At 42.7% G+C, this 27903-nt stretch overlaps 1 long non-coding RNA gene across 3 annotated transcripts; it reads left to right on the top strand.

The window, feature by feature from the left end:
• On the top strand, window positions 1-27830 carry LOC116407007. 3 transcript variants are annotated; one of them, XR_004219975.1, is made up of 5 exons: window positions 1-296; window positions 2648-3746; window positions 3901-3974; window positions 26162-26334; window positions 27743-27830. It is a non-coding gene; the product is annotated as an uncharacterized LOC116407007 (long non-coding RNA). The 3 variants fall into 3 exon arrangements; XR_004219974.1 differs by having other exon boundaries at window positions 3898-3974; XR_004219976.1 differs by lacking the exon at window positions 2648-3746 and having other exon boundaries at window positions 12-296.
• The last annotated feature ends 73 nt before the right edge of the window (window positions 27831-27903 follow it).

Genomic DNA, 27903 nt, shown 5'->3' with positions numbered 1-27903 from the left:
CAGCTGAATTTGAGGGGGGTGTCTATAACATACTGGGTACTTCCCCCCAGTGAGATTTCTAGTCCTTTAAAGTTGTCTCTTTCTGCTCTGCTGACACATATGGGCTTTTGTAACATTCCTGGGCATCTCACCCTTCTGTATTTCCACAGTTGGTTGCCCTTCATGCCATGACAGTCAAAGAGGGTGACGGCTCGTTTGTGACACGGCATCAAAGCAAGACTTCATAGTGTGCTGTGGGATGCCAGGACGTATATCTTCTCTCCAACCCAGAGTGAACCCCTGCACAGAAAAGCAGTGTAAGGAACGGTGTGTTTGCACGTACTAGTGCCCCAGTGTGGCTAAGAGCCACCTTCATACCTTTCTGGCTCCCCACGTATTACTATTGCGCCCTTTGTTACAAGCTTCCAGGCGGATTTAAGCGCCAGAAGTGACGTGCTTTACGCCCACACACATGTCCATCCTTACATTACAAATCTTCAAAAAAAATAAGATGATATCAGAATGCTTCTAATAACATGGGCCCCAAACACTCAGTTGGTTTAACTCTGACTGAACAAGAAATATCTAGATCTGCCCCTTTCTGCATGTCACTGCTTCCTATAGTAATCTGTGATGTAGAATGCCCCACGGTGCAGTGCCACCCTGTTTAACTGTACCTCTCCCCAAGCAGCTGGGGGCACAGCATTTAAACTCTCATTTACAAGAGAAATACTATGCATTATATATATCAGTGCTGTCCAACTGGCGGCCAGCGGGCCGCATGCGGCCCGCGACCCCCCTCTGTGTGGCCCCCCACCTGTCTGGCTGCTTTGATGGCTTACTCTTATAACATATACTGAGGTGGTACTGCAATTAAAAAGTTTTTTAATATATAGTTATTGTGCAGACTGTAGGAGCAGTGCCAGCATTGTGTCACTGTATGCTGCCTGTGTGTGCCATACACACAGGCAGCATAGGGCAAGCAGAGTATGGCACACACAGGCAGGGTAGGGCAGGCAGAGTATGGCACACACAGGCAGGGTAGGGCAGGCAGAGTATGGAACACACAGGCAGGGTAGGGCAGGCAGAGTATGGCACACACAGGCCAAGTATGGCACAAACCAGCCAAGTATGGCACACAGGCAGGGTAGGGAAGGCAGAGTATGGCACACACAGGCAGGGTAGGGAAGGCAGAGTCTGGCACACACAGGCAGGGTAGGGAAGGCAGAGTCTGGCACACACAGGCAGGGTAGGGAAGGCAGATTATGGCACACACAGGCAGGGTAGGGCAAGCAGAGTATGGCAGGTTTTTGCTGTACTACAACCATTAACATGGGTATGGTCATGTGATAACATGGGTGTGGTTTCAAGTGGGTGCAGTTTCAAAAAGGGGAGTGGTCAAAACTGGCTTCCATTATCGGCCCTCCATCACGTAGGTCGGAAAAATTTCGGCCCTCGGTACAACAGAAGTTGGACAGCACTGATATATATAGTTCACAAAAAAATCCATGCAACTCCGGGATTTAATGGCAGTATGTACTTACTCAATACACTTTTTCAAAAAAAAAAATTAAATCCCGGTGCTTCTGGTGAAGCTTTGAAGCGGTGTGCCATGTGTGGTGTGCGGTGCATGTTAATATCTATTAATGCCTCTAGATGGAGCTCAAACACTCTATGTAAGTATCACTCTGAGCAAAGGAAGAACCTGCACATCACAGCATGCAAAACATTCTAAATACAGTCCCATGGTTAAATATGTGTTTCCTTCTAAACTCCACCTAACGAACATGGTATTTACAGAATAACTGGTTCCAGACTGTATAAGAGCTGGGACAGCACTGGTCTATGCCTAAGGGAAATAATGTGCATTGGCTTTATGTATATATCTGTATAGCCATGCATTTCTCAAATGGAAGAAGAAGGCACCTTACCCTCGCTAGGCTGACACCAGCAGGAACTTTGTATGGTACATATTTTCTATAAATGTGGCCTACTCTGGAACAAGGAGAGTCCACCATTCCCCACACATCCACACCTGTAAATATAGACACAGTGTATAACATTTGGTGGACATAGAGATTAAAGACCCAATAGGTTACGGTCATCCTGCAACTGTCTAGTCTTGTCTGACACTGACAGGATCCCGGGCAGCCTCTGGATCTCTGCTTACTGAAAGGCGGAAGTTCTGAGCCTACTCCAGAAACTGGGGGCACTGATTAGCAGAATTCCGGTTAACAGATTTACACAGACAAGTGATTTTGCTGGTGCATACACTGCAATTATTTTTTTTGTACTGAGAAAAGTTCCTTAAAGAAAATAATCCCACATGCCCATGTAATCATACCAGTAACATACAAGAAGCCCTACGTTCCCAGCACCCTGGAGATTTGAGGAAATGCTCAGGGTTCTCTTCTGAACTCATTCAATTTACATATATATATATATATAAATATATTTTTGTTTTTTTGGGGTTTTTTTTAGATTTAATGATATTAGTAGTTTCACATTGGTAATATCATGAGTGTGTAGCCAGTGTGCCCCCTGCTGTTCCATGTAAATGTGAAAAAAGCAAAACACAAACACTAAAATAATAGGTTTATAAACACTTAAATACTGTGTTATCTGTTCAATGAAGACAATATAGGTAACTTGTCCACTCTGCCCACAGTGGATTCTCCAGTTTCTGAGTATGATCCTAGGCAACATCCATGAGAAGATGTTCCTGAAAGCAAGGAGGATCCAATTGCTGAGAACCGATAAGAAGCCTGTTGGACAGAAGCCACAGCACAACAGGAGATGAGGATGCTGGGACTAATGAACAGAGGAAGGGCCTTATACTCAGTTGCATCTTCACAATTTCCAGGATGAAATAGTTAGATAGTGGGACTAGAGACAAGGATCTCTGAACAACAAACCACATGGCAGTTCAGCGATATCTTCCCTCTGGGCAGGCCGGCCCATTCTATTCATGGATCATCATTACTCAAAAGAAGCAAGCTGACTCCTGACGTGACCACATCGCCTGTCCTGCCAATATTACCAATCAAAGTCCTAGATAAGTGGTCAACTAGGTCATCCTTTTTTATTTACCTTGAAAGAAAGGCATACCAGTGAGTATATAGCACAACTATTCCACACAGTGGGACATGTCAACAGGCATGGAGGGACTTGCAGGATGATGCCCATGAAACAAGCGGTTCCTCAACCCAATGGGGTTTCACCAGGTTGTCCCATTGGGGGAAATTCTGCGACTGATATGATAGCAACCAGGGAAAACACAAAAGCTTTTATATATTTTGCCTGCACAACCTCAAAAAGTGGCGGTAGATGTGTTGGTGAAAATGGCCTCTGGTTTTTCTGTATTTTTTTCTCCATTAACTCTCAACCCCTGCTTGAAAAAGCCATCATAATTATGGTGGCCACACCAAGCGTGGTTCTCAGATCTAAGGAGCCCCAGTGGTACCAATTTTCAGCTTTACTTGACAGAGCTATTAAGTTGTCTTCCTCAAAGTTCCATGTTTCAGCCTTGTCTGTTGTATTTCAAAGACGTATTTCAGAGTATTGAGATGTTCATGTTATTTTGTTCTGGAAGGGATAAACTTCATAACTTAAAAGATCTGATTCTGCTCTGAAACATAGTGATGCCCAGGCTCCAGTGTATATATATCCAAGGGACCTTCCAACTACTTTATGGATGAGACTGAGCAAGAATCACATGATTGGGAGAAAATAAAGAAGAGATGAAAAAGATGAAAAGATGCAAATAGGTTTGAGTTTAAATCAGATTTTTTTAATGTAACTTTATTACTTTAATGATAGTGTTCTTTTAAAAATGTTCACAAGCCCTTTGCATGCTTATTCGCAAGCTGTTTCAAACAAGAAAGAGCTTTTATTTATTTTTTTTTTTTTTCCATTCAGCAGTATTTACAGCAATACCAACCCATAGATATACAACCAGAGAGGCCACCACCTCCCCACCGCCTGTGAATGTAACGGTAAGGAGCAGCTTTTAACTGAAGTGATTCTAATCAAATACACAGAGAGATACCTACATAGCAGAAAAAACAAATGGAAAGGTCCTGCTGAATTTGTCTTGCTAAGAAGTTTCATGAGCTCAAGTTTCAAGAGATTATTTTTAATGGTAACTTCTAGATCTCCCCTGTAATAGGAATGCTTATGTAAACATTGTGGGCCCTAGGGTCCACCAGACAACCTAACCAGAAGGACCCACTCTCAGCTAAATGTAATAGGTGTCATATAGACCTTTGGTGACAGGAGTGGTAGGAAGGCACTGCTCTTCATTTAGAGCAATGGCACAGGGGTTCAGCCTGAGGTCTATTGCAGAGCAGCTATTTGCTCTCCAAAATATACCCCAAAGTCCAGTTTGTAGGCTAATTAGGTTGAGATTTGGGGTGAATGTGTATTTGTTGTCCTAGATATTCTTGGAACTATGGCTGAATGATTGATGCCTATATTTTCCTATATCTGTTCCTATTTCACAAGCTAAGGGTGGACCTTCATGTGGGACTTGAACTGACAATCATCCAAGGCCTTAGTGGGTGATGACCTTCAGGTGTAATGCTACCAGTATATTATTTACAGAAAAAACACGATTTGTATGGGTTGCTAATGGCCCCTGAGCCATTAAGGGCCCTTGTACAGGTGCATTGGCTTCACATGCTCTATGTCCATCCCTGAGACATTGGGGTAGAAGACAATTCCTGGAACAAGAGCAAAGCTGAACCAGTGATGTACCAGTGCATGTTTAACCCATTATAATAATAATGTTTCTATTTTCCTTTCTCAGGCTGCTTTGGATAAGATCACTCTTTGAAATTAAGAAATAAATCTGTTTTTTATTAGGCTTATCCTTCTGTGCTTCATGCTCATATCATTAATAGCTTATACTGAGCAAGTGTGCCTCAGTTTTCTCTAAAAGATTCTATATACATTAACCAAGGTCCAGCTAGGTCAATAGATAAGCCTGTTTCATATTTCTCAACACAGCATATACTAGGCACATAGAATAAGTCTAAATGGAGTCAGCCACAGTCTCTGTTAACTCCAACTGCAGATCCCCAGATGTCTATAAATTTCATCTAGTTTAGTACTTGTCCATAAGGCTACTGTTGGAGGTTTAACGGCTTTTAACATTGATTAAATTGATGGCCTTTTTACCACATTAGAGCATAGAGCATTCCCCCACTGGACGTGTGAGCTAAAAGAGCCCAGATTGGGGGAAAATGGGGGGAATGATCGTGTTTCCCAACCCTAATTGATGGTGTTTTTCTTCCCCAAAAAATGCGACCTGTGAACAGTATGGCACCCGTCCCGGCTACGGTGTGGGTGATATTGGGTGAGACTCATGCAAACATGTATGAGTCTCCTGGCTTGCTTCTTATGAGATTTTATTTGAAAAATTATTTTCTACCCTAGATATTGGACCTATGGCTGAATAGCTGATGCAACAATCTGATTACACCTCCAAGAGGTGCTTCAGCTGGAAAGCCTAGCACCCATTGGCCTACACTGAATAGCATTGCATATACAAAGTGCATCGCTGCATGAAATGCATCTGGTTTTTAATTAATATTGATGATTTGCAGTGACCAAGAGTGCACCTTTTTTGTTTGGGTGCCACCGAATGTCATACATAGGAGCAAGCATTCCTGACCTGAACATTTCTTGAAATTTGCTGTATTTTGTGGGTGTGGGAATCACTTGGTGACATGCTGGGTGTGAAACTAAGAAACAGAGCTGTCTTTTGCCGTATAATATATGCATGCTTTGTATTGTTATTCTAAAAATGTAAAATATTGTGTGCTTAGCTTTCTTTCCACAGCCCTGCAGCATTGGGAAATACAGATCCCCAGCTTTTCAAAGCATGAAAACTTCTTAATGGCCTCAAATTAGCACTTGACTATCACAGGTAACTATGTTTGATAGACCCAAGCAGTGTTGTAACTATAGAAGACTATAGCCACTGAAAGATCGTGTACCCTGTGTGGGAAGTCACCATCACTCACTTCTGCTCACATCTGTGTGCGGCGAGGGGGTGAAGGGTATGCTTCAGTGCCTGTCAGACCCCTCCAAAGACTTTTTGCAGGGGGTGGCTTGGTGGCGTATTGTTATGTGCAATTGCACTCTCTGCACTAGCAAAGCTAAATTTCCTGTTGAGAAACATGAAATTCGGCTCTTAAAGTCACCAGGAGAGGCTTTTTGCTGCCCCAGGTAACTTTGGGGGTGCTGCCACCTGACGCAAGTTTCTCAACTCCCATCATGGCACAACACATCAATACTATAATGTAATTTACATGTTTTATCCACAGCCCCAAAATCCACTCCACCAAAGCCCTGCCCTACCAGTGTTATGGTAGTGAAACTGCTGACTGTTTCCAGTGCAGATAGTTACATAGTTACATAGGGTTGAAAAAAGACCAGTGTCCATCAAGTTCAACCCATCCAAGTAAACCCAGCACACCTAACCCACACCTACCAATCTATACACTCACATACATAAACTATAAATACAACCACTAGTACTAACTGTAGATATTAGTATCACAATAGCCTTGGATATTCTGATTGATCAAGAACTCATCCAGGCCCCTCTTAAAGGCATTAACAGAATCTGCCATTACCACATCACTAGGAAGGGCATTCCCCAACCTCACTGCCCTCACCGTGAAAAACCACCTACGCTGCTTCAAATGGAAACTCCTTTCCTCTAATCTAAAGGGGTGACCTCTGGTGCGTTGATTGTTTTTATGGGAAAAAAGAACATCCCCCAACTGCCTATAATCCCCTCTAATGTACTTGTACAGAGTAATCATGTCCCCTCGCAAGCGCCTCTTTTCCAGAGAAAACAACCTCAACCTCGACAGTCTCACCTCATAGTTTAACCCTTCCATCCCCTTTATCAGTTTAGTTGCAGTCTCTGCACTCTCTCCAGCTCATTAATATCCTTCTTAAGGACTGGAGCCCAAAACTGCCCCCCATACTCAAGGTGAGGCCTTACCAGGGACCTATAAAGGGGCAAAATTATGTTTCATCCCTTGAGTCAATGCCCTTTTTTTATACAAGACAGCACTTTATTTGCTTTAGTAGCCACAGAATGACACTGCCTGGAATTAGACAACTTGTTATCAACAAAAACCCCCAGATCCTTCTCCATTAAGGATCCCCCCAACACACTACCATTCAGTAGATAGTTTGCGTTTATATTATTCCTACCAAAGGGCATAACTTTGCACTTATCAACATTGAACCTCATTTTCCAGTTTGCTGCCCAGTTATCTAATTTTGTCAAATCGCTCTGCAAAGCAGCAGCATCCTGCATGGAACTTATAGTTTTGCACAATTTTGTGTCATCAGCAAAAATAGAAACAGTACTGTCTATGCCCACCTCCAGGTCATTAATAAACAAGTTAAAAAGCAAAGGACCAAGGACTGACCCCTGCGGTACCCACTAACCACACTGGTCCAATTAGAAAATGTTCCATTTACCCCACTCTTTGTACTCTATCCTTCAGCCAGTTCTCTATCCAATTACAAATATTATGTTCTAGGCCAATATTCCTTAATTTGATCATTAACCTTCTGTGAGGTACTGTATCAAACGCTTTAGCAAAGTCCAAGTAGATGACATCAACTGCCATTCCAGCATCAAGGTTCCTACTCACCTCCTCATAAAAGGCGACTAAATTAGTCTGGCAAGATCTGTTACGCATAAAACCATGCTGGCACAAACTAATAGTATTGTGAACTGCAATGTATTCAAGTACCCTATCCCTTATTACCCCTTCCAAAAGCTTTCCTACTACTGATGTCAGACTAACAGGCCTATAGTTTTCAGGCTGAGAACGGGATCCCTTTTTAAATAATGGCACCACATTAGCAATCCGCCAGTCTCTCGGCACCATGCCAGACCTCAATGAATCCTGAAAAATTAAGTGAAGAGGTTTGGCAATCACAGCGCTCAGCTCATTTAATACCCTGGGATGAATCCCATCCGGCCCTGGACCTTTGTTTACCTTTACATGTTCAAGTCTCTTTTGAATTTCCTCCCGAGTGACCCACGCGTCAGTAGCTAAATTACTAGAACTGGGCATATTACAAGGGAAGCCTTCATTATCTGGCTCCTCAGATGTATAGACAGATGAAAAATAAGAGTTCAAAATTTCAGCTTTTTCCCCGTTTTCATCAACCAACGTACCCCCCCGTGATAATAAGGTTCCCACCCCTTCTTGCTTCATTTTTTTACTATTCACATAATTAAAAAATAATTTAGGATTCTTTTTACTCCTAGCAGCAATATCCCTTTCCATCTCTATTTTAGCTTGCTTGATAGCTTTTTTGCTGCTTTATTTGCTTCCTTGTACCTGATGAAAGTCCCTGCTGTCCCAGCTAACTTGAATGCCCTAAAAGCACGTTTTTTCTTACCAACCTCGACACTAACTCTTTTATTCAGCCATAAAGGTTTTGCTTTGCGATGCCTCTCCTTGCTTACAAGGGGGATATACTGTTGTGTATACCTACAAAGCAATGTTTTAAAGATGTTCCATTTTCCTTCTGTGTCTAACCCCATGAAAAGCCTTTCCCAGTTGACACATTGCAGAGATGCCCTTATACTGGCAAAGTCTGCACGTCTAAAATTGAGCGTTTTAGTTACTCCCTTATAGCGCTGTCTCTGCAGCATTATCTCAAAGGAGACCATGTTGTGATCACTGTTCCCCAAATGCTCACCCACACAAATGTTAGAGATAAGTTCATTATTATTAGAAATCACCAGGTCCAAAATAGCGTCATTCCTAGTGGGTTCTTGAACCGCCTGAAATAAAAAGTTGTCATTTAGCATATTTACAAACCTACTAGCTTTTTCTGACTTAGCCACCCCATTACTCCAGTCAATGTCCGGATAATTAAAGTCCCCCATAATAACAACTTGACCCAGTTTTGAAGCCTCCTCCATTTGCAACAATAGCTGGGCCTCATCCCCCTCATCTATACGGGGGGGTTTATAGCAGACACCAATGATCATTTTCTTTGTGACCTTCAGCCCTACTGAAATTTCTACCCAAAGAGATTCGACATTTTCATTGGTAATGTCTTTATTACATGGCTTTAAGTCTGACTTTACGTAAAGACAAACCCCTCCACCCTTTTTAATCTCTCTGTCCCTCCTAAAAAGCGTATAACCATTTAAATTCACAGCCCAGTCGCATTTATCATCCCACCAGGTCTCAGTGATACCTATTAAATCATAATTTTCAATACATGCAATAGCTTGCAGCTCCCCTAATTTACCCGACAAGCTACGCGCATTAGCCAGCATGCAGCGGAGATTATTACTTCTCCCTCTGATGTTTACATTAGCTAAGGGAGAATTAGAGCTAAGGCAATTATGAGACTGCTTTCCTTGTAACGGAAGCTCCTTATCTGATAAACTATATGCCCCCCTCACTCCTCCCCCACAACCCTTTGCTAGGGGTGCTATGCCTTTTGTGAGGGGTGGGCAGGTAATTGCCCCAGTAGCGGGCAATTAACCACCGTTTGTCGTAGACCAATGAATGAGGTGTCAAACTGTGCGGCTTATTTCGGAATGGGGTGCTATGACTTTTCTAGGGGGTGTGCGGTTAATTGCCCCAGCAGGGGGCAATTAACCACCATTTGTCGTAGACCCATGAATGAGGTGTCAAACCGTGCGGTTTATTCGGGAATGGGGTGCTATGACTTTTCTGAGGGGTGGGCGGTTAATTGCCCCAGCAGAGCAGTCCCGCACTGTTTTTCGTAGACCCATGAATGAGGTGTCAAACCCATCCTTATGAAACAGAGAGCCAAATAGCATTTAATTAAATTAATTCACTTTCATTCCCTTCCAGTGCACGTGACCTGTGTCGATTGGCCAAGGGTCCTAATCTGTTCCCATTGGTCGCATTGGGGCACAGCTACAAAGTATTGATGTGTATGCTAAGGAAAGAATGACTGTATGGACATATGATGTATGTGGAATGCTGTCAGTTAGTTCAGCAACAGCAGGTGGGCCTCGGGGAGGTAGCATGACCAAGAAGGTGGCATTGTTCACCTTTCAATTAACTTTTAGTGTGATGTAGAGAGTGATATTCAGAGACAAATTGCAATTGGTCTTCATTTTTTTATGGTTTTTCAGATTTCTGGCTTTTTGTTCAGCCACTCTCCAATCCAGCAGCTATCTAGTTGCTAGGGTTTTGTTTACCTAAGCAACCAGGCATTGGTTTGAATGAAAGCGTGGAAGAGAAATATAAGAAATAAAAAGTAACAATACAATTGTAAGGTCTCATAGCATCATGTTTTAGCTGCTGGGGACAGTGACCTCCCCCCCTCCCTTTTGAAAGCTTGGATTTCAAAAACTAGATAATGAAGACTAATTGCAAAGTTGCTAGGAATAGGACATTCTACAGTGGTGTGAAAAACTATTTGCCCCCTTCCTGATTTCTTATTCTTTTGCATGTTTGTCACAGAAAATGTTTCTGATCATCAAACACATTTAACTATTAGTCAAAGATAACACAAGTAAACACAAAATGCAGTTTTTAAATGAGGGTTTTTATTATTTAGGGAGAAAAAAAATCCAAACCTACATGGCCCTGTGTGAAAAAGTAATTGCCCCCTGAACCTAATAACTGGTTGGGCCACCCTTACCAGCAATAACTGCAATCAAGCGTTTGCGATAACTTGCAACGAGCCTATTACAGCGCTCTGGAGGAATTTTGGCCCACTCATCTTTGCAGAATTGTTGTAATTCAACTTTATTTGAGGGTATGATGTTCTTTTTCTGAAATGCTGTGTTACTTTTATGCCAGATGTAACGGGACACGCACCTTCCAAAAAGTTCAACTTTTGTCTCGTCGGTCCACAAGGTATTTTCCCAAAAGTCTTGGCAATCATTGAGATGTTTTTTAGCAAAATTGAGACGAGCCATAATGTTCTTTTTGCTTAAAAGTGGTTTGCAGACACAGTGACAGTTACACATAACTATAAATCCAGTGAGAATTAGGAATGAATGGATATTGGGGAGTTGTATCAGGAGTCGGAACCAGCAGTGCAGCGAAGACAAAGGGACAGACAGACACAGTGACAGTTACACATAACTATAAACCCAGTGAGAATGAGGACTGAATCGATATTGGGGAGTTGTATCAGGAGTCGGAACCAGCAGTGCACAGAAGAGAAAGGGACAGACAAACATAGTGACAGTTACACATAACTATAAACCCAGTGAGAATGAGGAATAAATTGATATTGGGGAGTTGTATCAGGAGTCAGAACCAGCAGTGCAGAGAAGAGAAAGGGACAGACAGTGAGAGTTACACATAACTATAAACCCAGTGAGAATGAGGAATGAATGGATATTTGGGAGTTGTATCAGGAGTCAGAACCAGCAGTGCAGAGAAGAGAAAGGGACAGACAGACACAGTGACAGTTACACATAACTAGAAACCCAGTTAGAAAGAGGAATGAATGGATATTGGGAAGTCGTATCAGGAGTCAGAACCAGCAGTGCAGAGAATGGAAAGGGACAAACAGACACAGTGAGAGTTACACATAACTATAAACCCAGTGAGAATTAGGAATGAATGGGTATTGGGAAATTTTGTCAGGAGTCAGAACCAGCAGTGCAGAGAAGTGAAAGGGACAGAAACAGTGAGAGTTACACATAACTATAAACCCAGTGAGAATGAGGAATGAATGGATATTGGGACGTTCTATCTACAGTACTTAAACTACCTTCATACTTGAAGGATACTAAAGACATTCTCTTGAAGCTTGAAAACTATGAAGTCAAAGATGATTGCCATCTGGTTAGTATAGATGTGGAGGCATTGTATACAAGTATACCACACATTAAGGGACTCCAAGCTATAAAATATTATTTGGATAGGGAATATAGTGACCAAAGGGTAGCTTCTCTGATAAGGCTCCTGTACTTTGTTTTAACTCATAACTATTTTCTTTTTGATAAAAAATTATTTCATCAAATAAAAGGGACCGCGATGGGAAGTGCATGTGCGCCAAGTTATGCAAATTTATACCTGGGTTGGTGGGAAGCCACAATAGCCCTGAACCCCCAGACTAATCCGTTTCTATCAAGAATAGTTCTGTGGAAGCGTTATATGGATGATATTTTAATAATTTGGAGGGGTGGCAGGGAGGACTTCTCACAAATGTTGGATATACTGAATGACAATCAGGTGGGTTTATATTTTACAAGTGAATTTGGTTCAGAAAAACTTCCCTTTTTAGATTTATTACTTAACAGGAGTCAATCGGGTAAAATCAATACAACAGTGTATCGGAAACAAACAGCTACAAATAGCCTTCTGCACTACACAAGCTTCCATCCTACTCCATTGAAAAAAGGCATACCAATTGGTCAGTACTTGCGATTACGGAGAAATTGCACGGATATTGACGAATTTAAGATCAAAGCTGTTGAGTTGCGTGAGAGATTCCTCTATAGGAGTTACCCAAGAAAATGTCTAAAGAAGGCATATCAGCGAGCTCTTGGGATGGATAGGAGTGAATTGTTACGTAGTGACACCCGAATTGAAAATAACCTATTGAAAGAAGTAAGATATATTGGGACCTTTAGTAACCAGTGGGCAGAGATTAAATCAATAATGACAAAACATTGGGATATACTAAGAGGTGACCCAGACCTTAGAGATGTGCTACCATCTAAACCCACAATGGTGGCTAGGAGGGCCTTAAGCTTATCGGATACCCTTGTACATAGCCATTTTGTTGAAAAAGGTTTAGATAAACCAGCACATTTTTTGACTCCAACTATTGGCTCCTATAGGTGTCATAACTGTGAGGCCTGCCAATATGTGAAACCAATGAAGACCTTTAAACATTTGATTTCTGGAAAAAACTATGAGATTAGGCAATTTATAAATTGTAGAACTTCGGGTGTAATTTATGCAGCAGTATATAACTGCCCTAAGATGTATATAGGAAAAACCTTCAGAGAGTTGCGGAGAAGAATTTTAGAACATGTGGGTACTATTGTACATAGAAAAGACACCCCGATAGCCAGGCATATGAGAGATGTTCACAATGCAGATCCCCGGGAACTTTATTTCTTTGGAATAGAGAAAGTGAAGCTAAATGAAAGGAAAGGCAATATCGATAATATTTTGCTTAAAAAAGAATGTCAGGGGATATTCAGACTTAAAACAAGATCTCCAGAAGGACTGAATGAGGGGTTTACCTTTACACCTTTTATATCAAAGAATTAATAATTGTACTACATATAATGTGGAAATAGAGTTGTGATGATAATTATATTTGAGAAAGGGTTTATAGTTATTCCCTCCACCCTCTGTAAATGTCAGATGATTGATTATATAGCATCAAAATAAATGGCACGTATTAACAATGGATGAAGGATTGATGATTATAATTGGTTTAATTCCCTTTCAGGAGTTAATAAATTTGACCCAGTGAATATATATAGGAGTAAGCATATGATTATAATTAAATATTTAAGAAATGGCGATCTGAATTTAAAAACTTTTTTTGAAAATAAAGGGAGGATACTTTAAAATTAGCCTGAAAGAGTCTGGTTACCATGGAGATATTATAGGAAACGTGTAAAAAATGGGTGGCGATTCCCTGATTGAAATCAATATAAATATCCCCTAGTAAGAAGGAACCCAATGATAGCCCCTGAGGAAGTCACATGTTTGTGGCGAAATGCGTTGGGCGGACCTTAGTAACGGGCGCCTGTAGTGTTGTTTGGATGGGCACGGTATAGTGACGTTAAACTAAGCGCGCCTTGATTTGCTCGAGGGGGAATGGCGCAGATACACAGGGTTGGGGGAGCGGGGAGGAAAGAGGTGGCATGATGCGGCTAATAAATGCCGACTAAAGGGACTGATTGCTGTGAGGTTGTGGCGTGAATGAGATGCCACGTGGATGCTACTTTGTTTGGAATAGAACTAGCATCGCCATTATTTAGCCGCAAAGGATTGTGCCTTAAATTGTCAGTGCTAATTTGAGTTGGGTACACAGCCTGGGGGTGGGAGAAAGCTGTAGGGCAGCGAATTGGGGGATAGGGACCAGGCTGTGTGGGCAATTCTGGTATTTATCATTTTGTGTAACAACCTCCTGAACCCATAATTGACCCCCAACCTGTGATTTACTGTTGTCTGCGCTTATTGTTCTAAAAGAACTGGTTTTCCCCCACTTTGTGAGCAACCATAAAATTATGAATTAAATGCAGGCATTCTTGAGTGGTGGAATGAATTTATTTAAAATTGTTGGAATTAATAGTAAATTGGCCTGAACATGAGATGAATCGTTGTGAACATAGAGGCAATTTTCTAATGAGAATAATATGAATATAAATTCCGCACTCATAAAAAATTGTTTTTAATGAATCATTGATTTTTTCTTAAGTAACTATGGATCCTATTTTATGAATGAGTGATTATCTCCTATTTTTAATCTGTTGAAATTAAAAGTTATATTTTATTAGCTAAAGGCACCAAATGAAACTTTGTAGGTTTAATTGAAATTCTATCAATAGTCAGAACCAGCAGTGCAGAGAATTGAAAGGGACAGACAGACACAGTGAGTTACACATAACTATAAACCCAGTGAGAATGAGGAATGAATGGATATTGGGAAGTTGTATCAGGAGTCAGAACCAGCAGTGCAGAGATGGGAAAGGGACGGACAGACACAGTGACAGTTACATATAACTATAAACCCAGTGAGAATGAGGACCGAATTGATCTTGGGGAGTTGTATCAGGAGTCGGAACCAGCAGTGCAGAGAAGGGAAAGGGACAGACACAGTGACAGTTACATATAACTATAAACCCAGTGAGAATGAGGAATGAATGGATATTGGGGAGTTGTATCAGGAGTCGGAACCAGCAGTGCAGAGAAGGGAAAGGGACAGACAGACACAGTGACAGTTACACATAACTATAAACCCAGTGAGAATGAGGAATGAATCGGTATTGGGAAGTTGTATCAGGAGTCGGAACAAGCAGTGCAGAGAAGAGAAAGGGACAGACAGACACAGTGACAGTTACACATAACTATAAACCCAGTGAGAATGAGGAATGAATGGATATTGGGGAGTTTTTATCAGTAGTCGGAACCAGCAGTACAGAGAAGAGAAATGGACAGACAGACACAGTGAGAGTTACACATAACTATAAACCCAGTGAGAATGAGGAATGAATGGATATTGGGGAGTTGTATCAGGAGTCAGAACCAGCAGTGCAGAGAAGAGAAAGGGACAGACAGACAAAGTGACAGTTACACATAACTATAAACCCAGTGAGAATAAGGAATTTATGGGTATTGGGAAATTTTGTCAGGAGTCAGAACCAGCAGTGCAGAGAAGTTAAAGGGACAGAAACAGTGAGAGTTACACATAACTATAAACCCAGTGAAAATGAGGAATGAATGGATATTGGTGAGTTGTATCAGGAGTCGGAACAAGCAGTGCAGAGAAGAGAAAGGGACAGACAAACACAGTGTCAGATACACATAACTATAAACCCAGTGAGAATGAGGAATGAATGGATATTGGTGAGTTGTTTCAGGAGTCAGAACCAGCAGTACAGAGAACAGACATGGACAGACTGACAGACATAATGAAAATTATACATAACTATAAACCCAGTGAGAATGAGGACTGAATTGATATTGGGGAGTTTTTATCAGTAGTCGGAACCAGCAGTGCAGAAAACAGAACGGGACAGGTGAGAATGAGGTGAGAATTCGGGAGTTGTATCAGGAGTCAGAACCAGCAGTGCAGAGAAGGGAAAGGGACAGACAGACACAGTGAAAGTTATGCATAACTATAAACCCAGTGAGAATGAGGACTGAATTGATATTGGGGAGTTTTTATCAGTAGTCGGAACCAGCAGTGCAGAAAACAGAACGGGACAGGTGAGAATGAGGTGAGAATTCGGGAGTTGTATCAGGAGTCAGAACCAGCAGTGCAGAGAAGGGAAAGGGACAGACAGACACAGTGAAAGTTATGCATAACTATAAACCCAGTGAGATTAAGGAATGAATGGGTAATGGGAAGTTGTATCAGGAGTCAGAACCAGCAGTGCAGAGAAGAGAAAGAGACAGACAGACACAGTGAGAGTTACACATAACTATAAACCCAGTGAGAATTAGGACTGACTCAATTTTTGGGAGTTGTATCATGAGTCGGAACAAGCAGTGCAGAGAAGAGAAAGGGACAGACAGACACAGTGACAGTTACACATAACTATAAACCCAGTGAGAATGAGGACTGAATCGATATTGTGGAGTTGTATCAGGAGTCGGAACAAGCAGTGCAGAGAGGAGAAAGGGACAGACAAACACAGTGAGAGTTACACATAACTATAAACCCAGTGAGAATAAGGAATGAATGGGTATTGGGAAATTTTGTCAGGAGTCATAACCAGCAGTGCAGAGAAAAGAAAGGGACAGACAGACACAGTGAGAATTACACATAACTATAAACCCAGTGAGAATAAGGAATGAATGGGTATTGGGAAATTTTGTCAGGACTCAGAACCAGCAGTGCAGAGAAGGGAAAGGGACAGAAATAGTGACAGTTACACATAACTTTAATCCCAGTGAGAAAGAGGAATGAATGGATATTGGGAAGTCGTATCAGAAGTCAGAACCAGCAGTGCAGAGAACAGAACAGGACAGGTGAGAATGAAATTGTGGAGTTATATCAGGAGTCGGAACAAACAGTGCAGAGAAGAGAAAGGGACAGATAAACACAGTGACAGTTACACATAACTATAAACCCAGTGAGAATGAGGAATGAATGGATATTGGGAAGTTCTATCAGTAGTCAGAACCAGCAGTGCAGAGAATGGAAAGGGACAGACAGACACAGTGAGAGTTACACATAACTATAAACCCAGTGAGAATGAGGAATGAATGGATATTGGGAACTTGTATCAGGAGTCAGAACCAGCAGTGCAGAGAAGAGAAAGGGACAGATAAACACAGTGACAGTTACACATAACTATAAACCCAGTGAGAATGAGGAATGAATGGATATTGGGAAGTTCTATCAGTAGTCAGAACCAGCAGTGCAGAGAATGGAAAGGGACAGACAGACACAGTGAGAGTTACACATAACTATAAACCCAGTGAGAATGAGGAATGAATGGATATTGGGAACTTGTATCAGGAGTCAGAACCAGCAGTGCAGAGAAGAGAAAGGGACAGATAAACACAGTGACAGTTACACATAACTATAAACCCAGTGAGAATGAGGAATGAATGGATATTGGGAAGTTCTATCAGTAGTCAGAACCAGCAGTGCAGAGAATGGAAAGGGACAGACAGACACAGTGAGAGTTACACATAACTATACACCCAGTGAGAATGAGGAATGAATGGATATTGTGGAGTTGTATCAGGAGTCAGAACCAGCAGTGCAAAGAATTGAAAGGGACAGACAAACACAGTGACAGTTACACATAACTATAAACCCAGTGAGAATTAGGACCGAATCGGTCTTGGGGAGTTGTATCAGGAGTCGGAACAAGCAGTGCAGTGAAGAGAAAGGGACAGACAGACACAGTGACAGTTACACATAACTATAAACCCAGTGAGAATTAGGACTGAATCGATATTGTGGAGTTGTTTCAGGAGTCGGAACAAGCAGTGCAGAGAAGTGAAAGGGACAGAAATAGTGACAGTTACACATAACTATAAACCCAGTGAGAATGAGGAATGAATGGATATTGGGAAGTTGTATCAGGAGTCAGAACCAGCAGTGCAGAGAATGGAAAGGGAAAGACAGACACAGTGACAGTTACACATAACTATAATCCCAGTGAGAATGAGGAATAAATGGATATTGGGAAGTCGAATCAGAAGTCAGAACCAGCAGTGCAGAGAACAGGACAGGTGAGAATGATATTGTGGAGTTGTATCAGGAGTCGGAACAAACAGTGCAGAGAAGAGAAAGGGACAGATAAACACATTGACAGTTACACAAAACTATAAACCCAGTGAGAATGAGGAATAAATTGATATTGGGGAGTTGTATCAGGAGTCAGAACCAGCAGTGCAGATAAGGGAAAGAGACAGACAGACAGACACAGCGGCAGTTACACAAAACTATAAACCCAGTGAGAATAAGGAATAAATTGATATTGGGGAGTTGTATCAGGAGTCAGAACCAGCAGTGCAGGGAAGAGAAAGGGACAGACAGACACAGTTACAGTTACACATAACTATAATCCCAGTGAGAATGAAGAATGAATGGATGTTTGGGAGTTGTATCAGGAGTCAGAACCAGCAATGCAGAGAATGGAAAGGGAAAGACAGACACAGGGACAGTTACACATAACTATAAACCCAGTGAGAATGAGGAATGAATGGATATTGGGGAGTTGTATCCGGAGTCAGAACCAGCAGTGCAGAGAACAGAACAGGACAGGTGAGAATGATATTGGGGAGTTGTATCCGGAGTCAGAACCAGCAGTGCAGTGAAGAGAAAGGGACAGACAGACACAGTGACAGTTACACATAACTATAAACCCAGTGAAAATTAGGACCGAATCGATCTTGGGGAGTTGTATCAGGAGTCGGAAGCAGCAGTACAAAGAAGAGGAAGGGACAGACAGACACAGTGACAGTTACACATAACTATAAACCCAGTGAGAATGAGGAATGAATGGGTATTGGGAAGTTCTATCAGTAGTCAGAACCAGCAGTGCAAAGAATTGTCACTGTGTCTGTCTGTCCCTTTCAGTTACATATAACTATAAACCCAGTGAGAATGAGGAATGAATGGATATTGGGCAGTTGTATCAGGAGTCGGAACAAGCAGTGCAGAGAACATAACAGGACAAGTGAGAATGATATTGGGGAGTTTTATCAGGAGTCAGAACCAGCAGTGCAGAGAAGGGAAAGGGACAGACAGACACAGTGACAGTTACACATAACTATAATCCCAGTGAGAATGAGGAATAAATGGAAATTTGGGAGTTGTATCAGGAGTCAGAATCAGCAGTGCAGTGAAGAGAAAGGGACAGACAGACATAGTAACAGTTACACATAACTATAAACCCAGTGACAATGAGTACTGAATCGATATTGGGGAGTTTTTATCAGGAGTCGGAACCAGCAGTACAGAGAATTGAAAGGGACAGACAATGAGAGTTACACATAACTATAATCCCAGTGAGAATTAGGACTGAATCGATATTGTGGAGTTGTATCAGTAGTCGGAACAAGCAGTGCAGTGAAGAGAAAGGGACAGACAGACGCAGAGACAGTTACACATAACTATAAACCCAGTGAGAATTAGGACTGAATCGATATTGTGGAGTTGTATCAGGAGTCGGAACAAGCAGTGCAGTGAAGAGAAAGGGACAGACAGACACAGTGACAGTTACACATAACTATAAACCCAGTGAGAATTAGGACCGAATCGATCTTGGGGAGTTGTATCAGGAGTCGGAAGCAGCAGTACAAAGAAGAGGAAAGGACAGACAGACACAGTGACAGTTACACATAACTATAAACCCAGTGAGAATGAGGAATGAATTGAGATTAGTAAGTTGTATTAGGAGTCAGAACCAGCAGTGCAGAGAATGGAAAGGGACAGACAGACACAGTGACAGTTACACAAAACTATAAACCCAGTGAGAATTAGGAATAAATCGATATTGTGGAGTTGTATCAGGAGTCGGAACAAGCAGTGCAGAGAAGGGAAAGGGACAGACAAACACAGTGACAGTTACACATAACTATAAACCCAGTGAGAATTAAGACTGAATCGATATTGTGGAGTTGTATCAGGAGTCAGAACCAGCAGTGCAGAGAAGGGAAAGGGACAGACAAACACAGTGACAGTTACACATAACTATAAACCCAGTGAGAATGAGGAATGAATGGATATTGGGAAGTTGTATCAGGAGTCAGAACCAGCAGTGCAGAGAATGGAAAGGGAAAGACAGACACAGTGACAGTTACACATAACTATAATCCCAGTGAGAATGAGGAATGAATGGATATTGGGAAGTCGAATCAGAAGTCAGAACCAGCAGTGCAGAGAACAGAACAGGACAGGTGAGAATGATATTGTGGAGTTGTATCAGGAGTCGGAACAAACAGTGCAGAGAAGAGAAAGGGACAGATAAACACATTGACAGTTACACAAAACTATAAACCCAGTGAGAATGAGGAATAAATTGATATTGGGGAGTTGTATCAGGAGTCAGAACCAGCAGTGCAGATAAGGGAAAGAGACAGACAGACAGACACAGCGACAGTTACACAAAACTATAAACCCAGTGAGAATAAGGAATAAATTGATATTGGGGAGTTGTATCAGGAGTCAGAACCAGCAGTGCAGGGAAGAGAAAGGGACAGACAGACACAGTTACAGTTACACATAACTATAATCCCAGTGAGAATGAAGAATGAATGGATGTTTGGGAGTTGTATCAGGAGTCAGAACCAGCAATGCAGAGAATGGAAAGGGAAAGACAGACACAGGGACAGTTACACATAACTATAAACCCAGTGAGAATGAGGAATGAATGGATATTGGGGAGTTGTATCCGGAGTCAGAACCAGCAGTGCAGAGAACAGAACAGGACAGGTGAGAATGATATTGGGGAGTTGTATCCGGAGTCAGAACCAGCAGTGCAGGGAATTGAAAGGGACAGACAATGAGAGTTACACATAACTATAATCCCAGTGAGAATGAAGAATGAATGGATGTTTGGGAGTTGTATCAGGAGTCAGAACCAGCAGTGCAGTGAAGAGAAAGGGACAGACAGACACAGTGACAGTTACACATAACTATAAACCCAATGAGAATTAGGACTGAATCGATATTGTGGAGTTGTATCAGGAGTCGGAACAAGCAGTGCAGTGATGAGAAAGGGACAGACAGACACAGTGACAGTTACACATAACTATAAACCCAGTGAAAATTAGGACCGAATCGATCTTGGGGAGTTGTATCAGGAGTCGGAAGCAGCAGTACAAAGAAGAGGAAGGGACAGACAGACACAGTGAGAGTTACACATAACTATAAACCCAGTGAGAATGAGGAATGAATGGGTATTGGGAAGTTCTATCAGTAGTCAGAACCAGCAGTGCAAAGAATTGTCACTGTGTCTGTCTGTCCCTTTCAGTTACACATAACTATAAACCCAGTGAGAATGAGGAATGGATATTGGGCAGTTGTATCAGGAGTCGGAACAAGCAGTGCAGAGAACATAACAGGACAAGTGAGAATGATATTGGGGAGTTTTATCAGGAGTCAGAACCAGCAGTGCAGAGAATTGAAAGGGACAGACAGACACAGTGACAGTTACACATAACTATAATCCCAGTGAGAATGAGGAATAAATGGATATTTGGGAGTTGTATCAGGAGTCAGAATCAGCAGTGCAGTGAAGAGAAAGGGACAGACAGACATAGTAACAGTTACACATAACTATAAACCCAGTGAGAATTAGGACTGAATCGATATTGTGGAGTTGTATCAGGAGTCGGAACAAGCAGTGCACAGAAGAGAAAGGGACAGACAGACACAGTGACAGTTACACATAACTATAAACCCAGTGAGAATGAGGAATGAATGGATATTGGGGAGTTGTATCAGGAGTCAGAACCAGCAGTGCAGAGAAAAGAAAGGGACAGACAAAAACAGTGACAGTTACACATAACTATAAACCCAGTGAGAATGAGGACTGAATCGATATTGGGGAGTTTTTATCAGGAGTCGGAACCAGCAGTGCAGAGAAAAGAAAGGGACAGACAGACACAGTGAGTGTTACACATAACTATAAACCCAGTGAGAATGAGGAATGAATGGATATTGGGAAGTTGTATCAGAAGTCAGAACCAGCAGTGCAGAGAACAGAACAGGACAGGTGAGAATGAAATTGTGGAGTTGTATCAGGAGTCAGAACAAACAGTGCAGAGAAGAGAAAGGGACAGATAAACACAGTGACAGTTACACATAACTATAAACCCAGTGAGAATGAGGAATGAATGGATATTGGGAAGTTGTATCAGGAGTCAGAACCAGCAGTGCAGAGAATGGAAAGGGACAGACAGACACAGTGAGAGTTACACATAACTATAAACCCAGTGAGAATGAGGAATGAATGGATATTGGGAAGTTGTATCAGGAGTCAGAACCAGCAGTGCAAAGAATTGAAAGGGACAGACAAACACAGTGAGAGTTACACATAACTATAAACCCAGTGAGAATTAGGACTGAATCGATATTGTGGAGTTGTATCAGGAGTCGGAACAAGTAGTGCAGAGAAGAGAAAGGGACAGACAGACACAGTGACAGTTACACATAACTATAAACCCAGTGACAATGAGTACTGAATCGATATTGGGGAGTTTTTATCAGGAGTCGGAACCAGCAGTACAGAGAATTGAAAGGGACAGACAATGAGAGTTACACATAACTATAATCCCAGTGAGAATGAGGAATGAATGGATATTTGGGAGTTGTATCAGGAGTCAGAACCAGCAGTGCAGTGAAGAGAAAGGGACAGACAGACACAGAGACAGTTACACATAACTATAAACCCAGTGAGAATTAGGACTGAATCGATATTGTGGAGTTGTATCAGGAGTCGGAACAAGCAGTGCAGTGAAGAGAAAGGGACAGACAGACGCAGAGACAGTTACACATAACTATAAACCCAGTGAGAATTAGGACTGAATCGATATTGTGGTGTTGTATCAGGAGTCGGAACAAGCAGTGCAGTGAAGAGAAAGGGACAGACAGACACAGTGACAGTTACACATAACTATAAACCTAGTGAGAATTAGGACCGAATCGATCTTGGGGAGTTGTATCAGGAGTCGGAAGCAGCAGTACAAAGAAGAGGAAAGGGACAGACAGACACAGTGACACAAAACTTTAAACCCAGTGAGAATGAGGAATGAATTGAGATTAGTAAGTTGTATTAGGAGTCAGAACCAGCAGTGCAGAGAATGGAAAGGGACAGACAGACACAGTGACAGTTACACAAAACTATAAACCCAGTGAGAATTAGGAATAAATCGATATTGTGGAGTTGTATCAGGAGTCGGAACAAGCAGTGCAGAGAAGGGAAAGGGACAGTCAAACACAGTGACAGTTACACATAACTATAAACCCAGTGAGAATTAAGACTGAATCGATATTGTGGAGTTGTATCAGGAGTCAGAACCAGCAGTGCAGAGAAGGGAAAGGGACAGACAAACACAGTGACAGTTACACATAACTATAAACCCAGTGAGAATGAGGAATGAATGGATATTGGGAAGTTGTATCAGGAGTCAGAACCAGCAGTGCAGAGAAGGGAAAGGGAGAGACAGACACAGTGACAGTTACACATAACTTTAAAATCAGTGAGAATTAGGACTGAATCGATATTGGGGAGTTTTTATCAGGAGTCGGAACCAGCAGTGCAGAGAAGAGAAAAGGACAGACAAACACAGTGAGAGTTACACATAACTATAAACCCAGTGAGAATAAGGAATGAATGGGTATTGGGAAATTTTGTCAGGAGTCAGAACCAGCAGTGCAGAGAGGGGAAAGGGACAGACAGACACAGTGAGAATTACACATAACTATAAACCCAGTGAGAATAAGGAATGAATGGGTATTGGGAAATTTTGTCAGGACTCAGAACCAGCAGTGCAGAGAAGTGAAAGGGACAGAAATAGTGAGAGTTACACATAACTTTAATCCCAGTGAGAATGAGGAATGAATGGATATTGGGCAGTTGTATCAGAAGTCAGAACCAGCAGTGCAGAGAACAGAACAGGACAGGTGAGAATGAAATTGTGGAGTTGTATCAGGAGTCGGAACAAACAGTGCAGAGGAGAGAAAGGGACAGATAAACACAGTGACAGTTACACATAACTATAAACCCAGTGAGAATGAGGAATGAATGGATATTGGGAAGTTGTATCAGGAGTCGGAACCAGCAGTGCAGAGAAGAGAAAGGGACAGACAAACACAGTGACAGTTACACATAACTATAAACCCAGTGAGAATAAGGAATGAATGGGTATTGGGAAATTTTGTCAGGAGTCAGAACCAGCAGTGCAGAGAGGGGAAAGGGACAGACAGACACAGTGAGAATTACACATAACTATAAACCCAGTGAGAATAAGGAATGAATGGGTATTGGGAAATTTTGTCAGGACTCAGAACCAGCAGTGCAGAGAAGTGAAAGGGACAGAAATAGTGAGAGTTACACATAACTTTAATCCCAGTGAGAATGAGGAATGAATGGATATTGGGCAGTTGTATCAGAAGTCAGAACCAGCAGTGCAGAGAACAGAACAGGACAGGTGAGAATGAAATTGTGGAGTTGTATCAGGAGTCGGAACAAACAGTGCAGAGGAGAGAAAGGGACAGATAAACACAGTGACAGTTACACATAACTATAAACCCAGTGAGAATGAGGAATGAATGGATATTGGGAAGTTGTATCAGGAGTCAGAACTAGCAGTGCAGAGAAGAGAAAGGGACAGACAAAGATATCGACAGTTACACATAACTATAAACCCAGTGAGAATGAGGACTGAATCGATATTGGGGAGTTTTTATCAGGAGTCGGAACCAGCAGTACAAAGAAGAGAAAGGGACAGACAGACACAGTGAGAGTTACACATAACTATAAACCCAGTGAAAATGAGGAATGAATGGATATTGGAGAGTTGTATCAGGAGTCAGAACCAGCAGTGTAGCGAAGAGAAAGGGACAGACAGACACAGAGACAGTTACACATGACTATAAACCCAGTGAGAATGAGGAATGAACTGATATTGGGGAGTTGTATCAGAAGTCAGAACCAGCAGTGCAGAGAACAGGACAGGTGAGAATGATATTGTGGAGTTGTATCCGGAGTCAGAACCAGCAGTGCAGAGAATTGAAAGGGACAGACAATGAGAGTTACACATAACTATAATCCCAGTGAGAATGAAGAATGAATGGAAATTGGGGAGTTGTATCAGGAGTCAGAACCAGCAGTGCAGTGAAGAGAAAGGGACAGACAGACACAGTGAGAGTTACACATAACTATAAACCCAGTGAGAATGAGGAATAAATTTATATTGTGGAGTTGTATCAGGAGTCAGAACCAACAGTGCAGAGAAGGGAAAGGGACAGACAGACACAGTGACAGTTACACATAACTATAAACCCAGTGAGAATGAGGAATGAATGGATATTGGGAAGTTGTATCAGGAGTCAGAACCAGCAGTGCAGAGAAGAGAAAGGAATAGACAGACACAGTGACAGTTACACATAACTATAAACCTACCCCACAAACCACCCTTAAGTAAACAAATGCCATTCTGCCCCTACCCCTATGGTCGGACTGGGGGGTGAAGGGCCCACCGTGGCTCCCGCCCTATGGGCCCTGCAGGTGCCCGTGCCCCCCCCCGAGGGGCCCCCTAGCCCCCCTCGTAGGCCCCCCACCCGACGTCCTACCCCCGAGTACGTAATTTCATGCATCAGGGCAGGAGCGTTCGGGCAGGGGGAGCGCCGGAAGGGTTGGGTCTGGGCCGCCGGGGCCCAGCGGGATTTTTTCCGCAGTGTCCCGGCAACCCAGTCCGACCCTGCCCCGCCCCACATTCTCCCCACAAGGGCGCTGCGCCAGCGATCCCAAAGTTACCCGGGCCGGCAAAAAACTGCTCCTGGTAACTTTAAGAGATGAATTTCCGGTTTGGTAAAACAGAAATATGTCTCTGCTAATGTAGAGATCGCGATGCCACCCACTACACTAGCGATGCGGCCCCCCTGGCCCCCTCAGCTGCTGTAAAGGTAAGCGAGGTGGGGTGGCATTGGGGGGGCCAAAACGCCCCTGACTCCCCAACCCCACAAATGCCATGCTGCCCTGTCTAACATACCCCAAACTCCAAAGTAAGTAAGATGCGACGCCCTGAGAGGGGATGTTGGGAGTGTTAGTTGCACAACAGGATTTCAGCTGGAGACAAGGCCCCACAATCTGCTTGGTGCATAAAAGAGGGAACGACACCTGGATTCACAAAAGAAAGTGGATTTTATTCACCTGCAATAGGAAAATATTCTCTGTGAGAAACTTATTAAAGAGCTTTGTCTATTTACAGTCACACAGTTTCCCATTTTCTTTTCCCTTTTTCAGTAATTATTACGGGAGTTTATTTCTGTGAGACAAGAGACGTTGTTGCTGCCATGGAACCAAACAGGACTGTCCTGCCTGTTACTGGGATGTGAGACTTCAGTCATGTGACCTTTATGTGTTACAATGGGTGCTACCACCTCGGGCACAGACGGGGGAGCACCCTGGTGACCCAGGTACAATTCCCTTTATTCCTTACCTTGTCTGCTCTGGGTTTCTGGGTCTGTTTAATGGGGGTATTTATATTCATTTTGTTTATAAGTGGGTTTTTTTTGCCATAGGACAGTACTATCCCTTTCCTTAGGGCCCAGTACGTCCCATTCCATAGGCCAGAAGTCCTGTTCCGTAGGGCCCAGAATGTCCCATTCGTAGGGCCAGTATGTCCGTTCCGTAGGCCAGTAAGTCCCCGTTCATAGGGCCAGTAAATCGCATTCCATAGGGCCAGTAATTCCCATACTGTAGGTCCAGAAAGACCTGTTCTGTAGGGCCAGATAGTCCTGTCCCATACCATAGGGCCAGTAAGTCCCATTCCATAGGGCCAGTAAATCGCATTCCATAGGGCCAGTAATTCCCATACTGTAGGTCCAGAAAGACCTGTTCTGTAGGGCCAGATAGTCCTGTCCCATACCATAGGGCCAGTAAGTCCCGTTCCGTAGGGCCAGTATGTCCCGTTCCGTAGGGCCAGTATGTCCCGTTCCGTAGGGCCAGTAATGTCCCCGTTCCATAGGGCCAGTATGTCCCGTTCCGTAGGGCCAGTATGTCCCGTTCCCGTAGGGCCAGTAAGTCCCATTCCATAGGGCCAGAAAGTCCTGTTCCGTAGGGCCAGTAAATTGCATTCCATAGGCCAGGAATTGTGCAGCCAGTTTTTTGCAAGAGCCTTTATACGCCTGGTGGGAGAGAGAAGGAATCAGCTTGGCTATAAGGGGAACCTATAGGAGTAAGGCTTAACCAGAAATGTAATTGCCAGTTGAGAGGAGTGAATTGTTTGGCCCCTATCAGTGTGGGGAAAACCACAGGTACTAGGTTTGTACAACTCTGTTCAGCCATTGATAAGAAGGATTATAAGTCGGCCATTGGCAAGCTGGTGGTGGAGAAGTATGGGGGCCTTGGCTCAGTGACATTCCATATTACAGACAGACCCCAACACACGGATAGGAAACTAGTATTTTATAGTAGTATACTACAATGTACTAGTATTTATCAGTAGAAACAAAGAACTTTATGGGGGCTCGAATTCGGTATCTTGCTTTTAGGGTCACGAGAATATAGATATTCTTTGTAAGGGAAGGATGGAATCTCAGCATGGTACATTGTGTGTTACATAAATACTTTCATGTATATTGACACCTGTATTACTGTCTATATTTCTCACCAGCGTGTAGCTGTGGTTTATAAACGGTTAATTGGTTATTTAGTTTGATCTGCAAAGGGTTAACGGCGAAAAGCCATGAAACGCATTAAGCGTGTGATGGGGTTGGACGTCTCCCAGTGATGGATGAGTTTAACCAATGCCATAGAAGTCAAGTTTTAGATTAAAGAAGCAATGTCTCTGTGATTGTCTACTTTTCTGTTTTTGTAAATAAGGCAATCCCGGCATGAGGAAACCAATCCTGAAGGGCCCATCACTGTTGGGGTCTGAAGTGCCTACCCTACCTGCCAGCTGACTGTGCTCCCAGCTTTCCTGGTTCCCTAGAATAAACCTGAGATTCTACTGTGAAAGTCACAAACAACCACAAGGTGGTGCT

Source organism: Xenopus tropicalis, chromosome 8 (genome assembly GCF_000004195.4).
Source record: "Xenopus tropicalis strain Nigerian chromosome 8, UCB_Xtro_10.0, whole genome shotgun sequence".
Taxonomy (NCBI): Eukaryota; Metazoa; Chordata; class Amphibia; order Anura; family Pipidae; genus Xenopus; species Xenopus tropicalis.
This window is presented reverse-complemented; position numbering and strand designations above follow the sequence as displayed.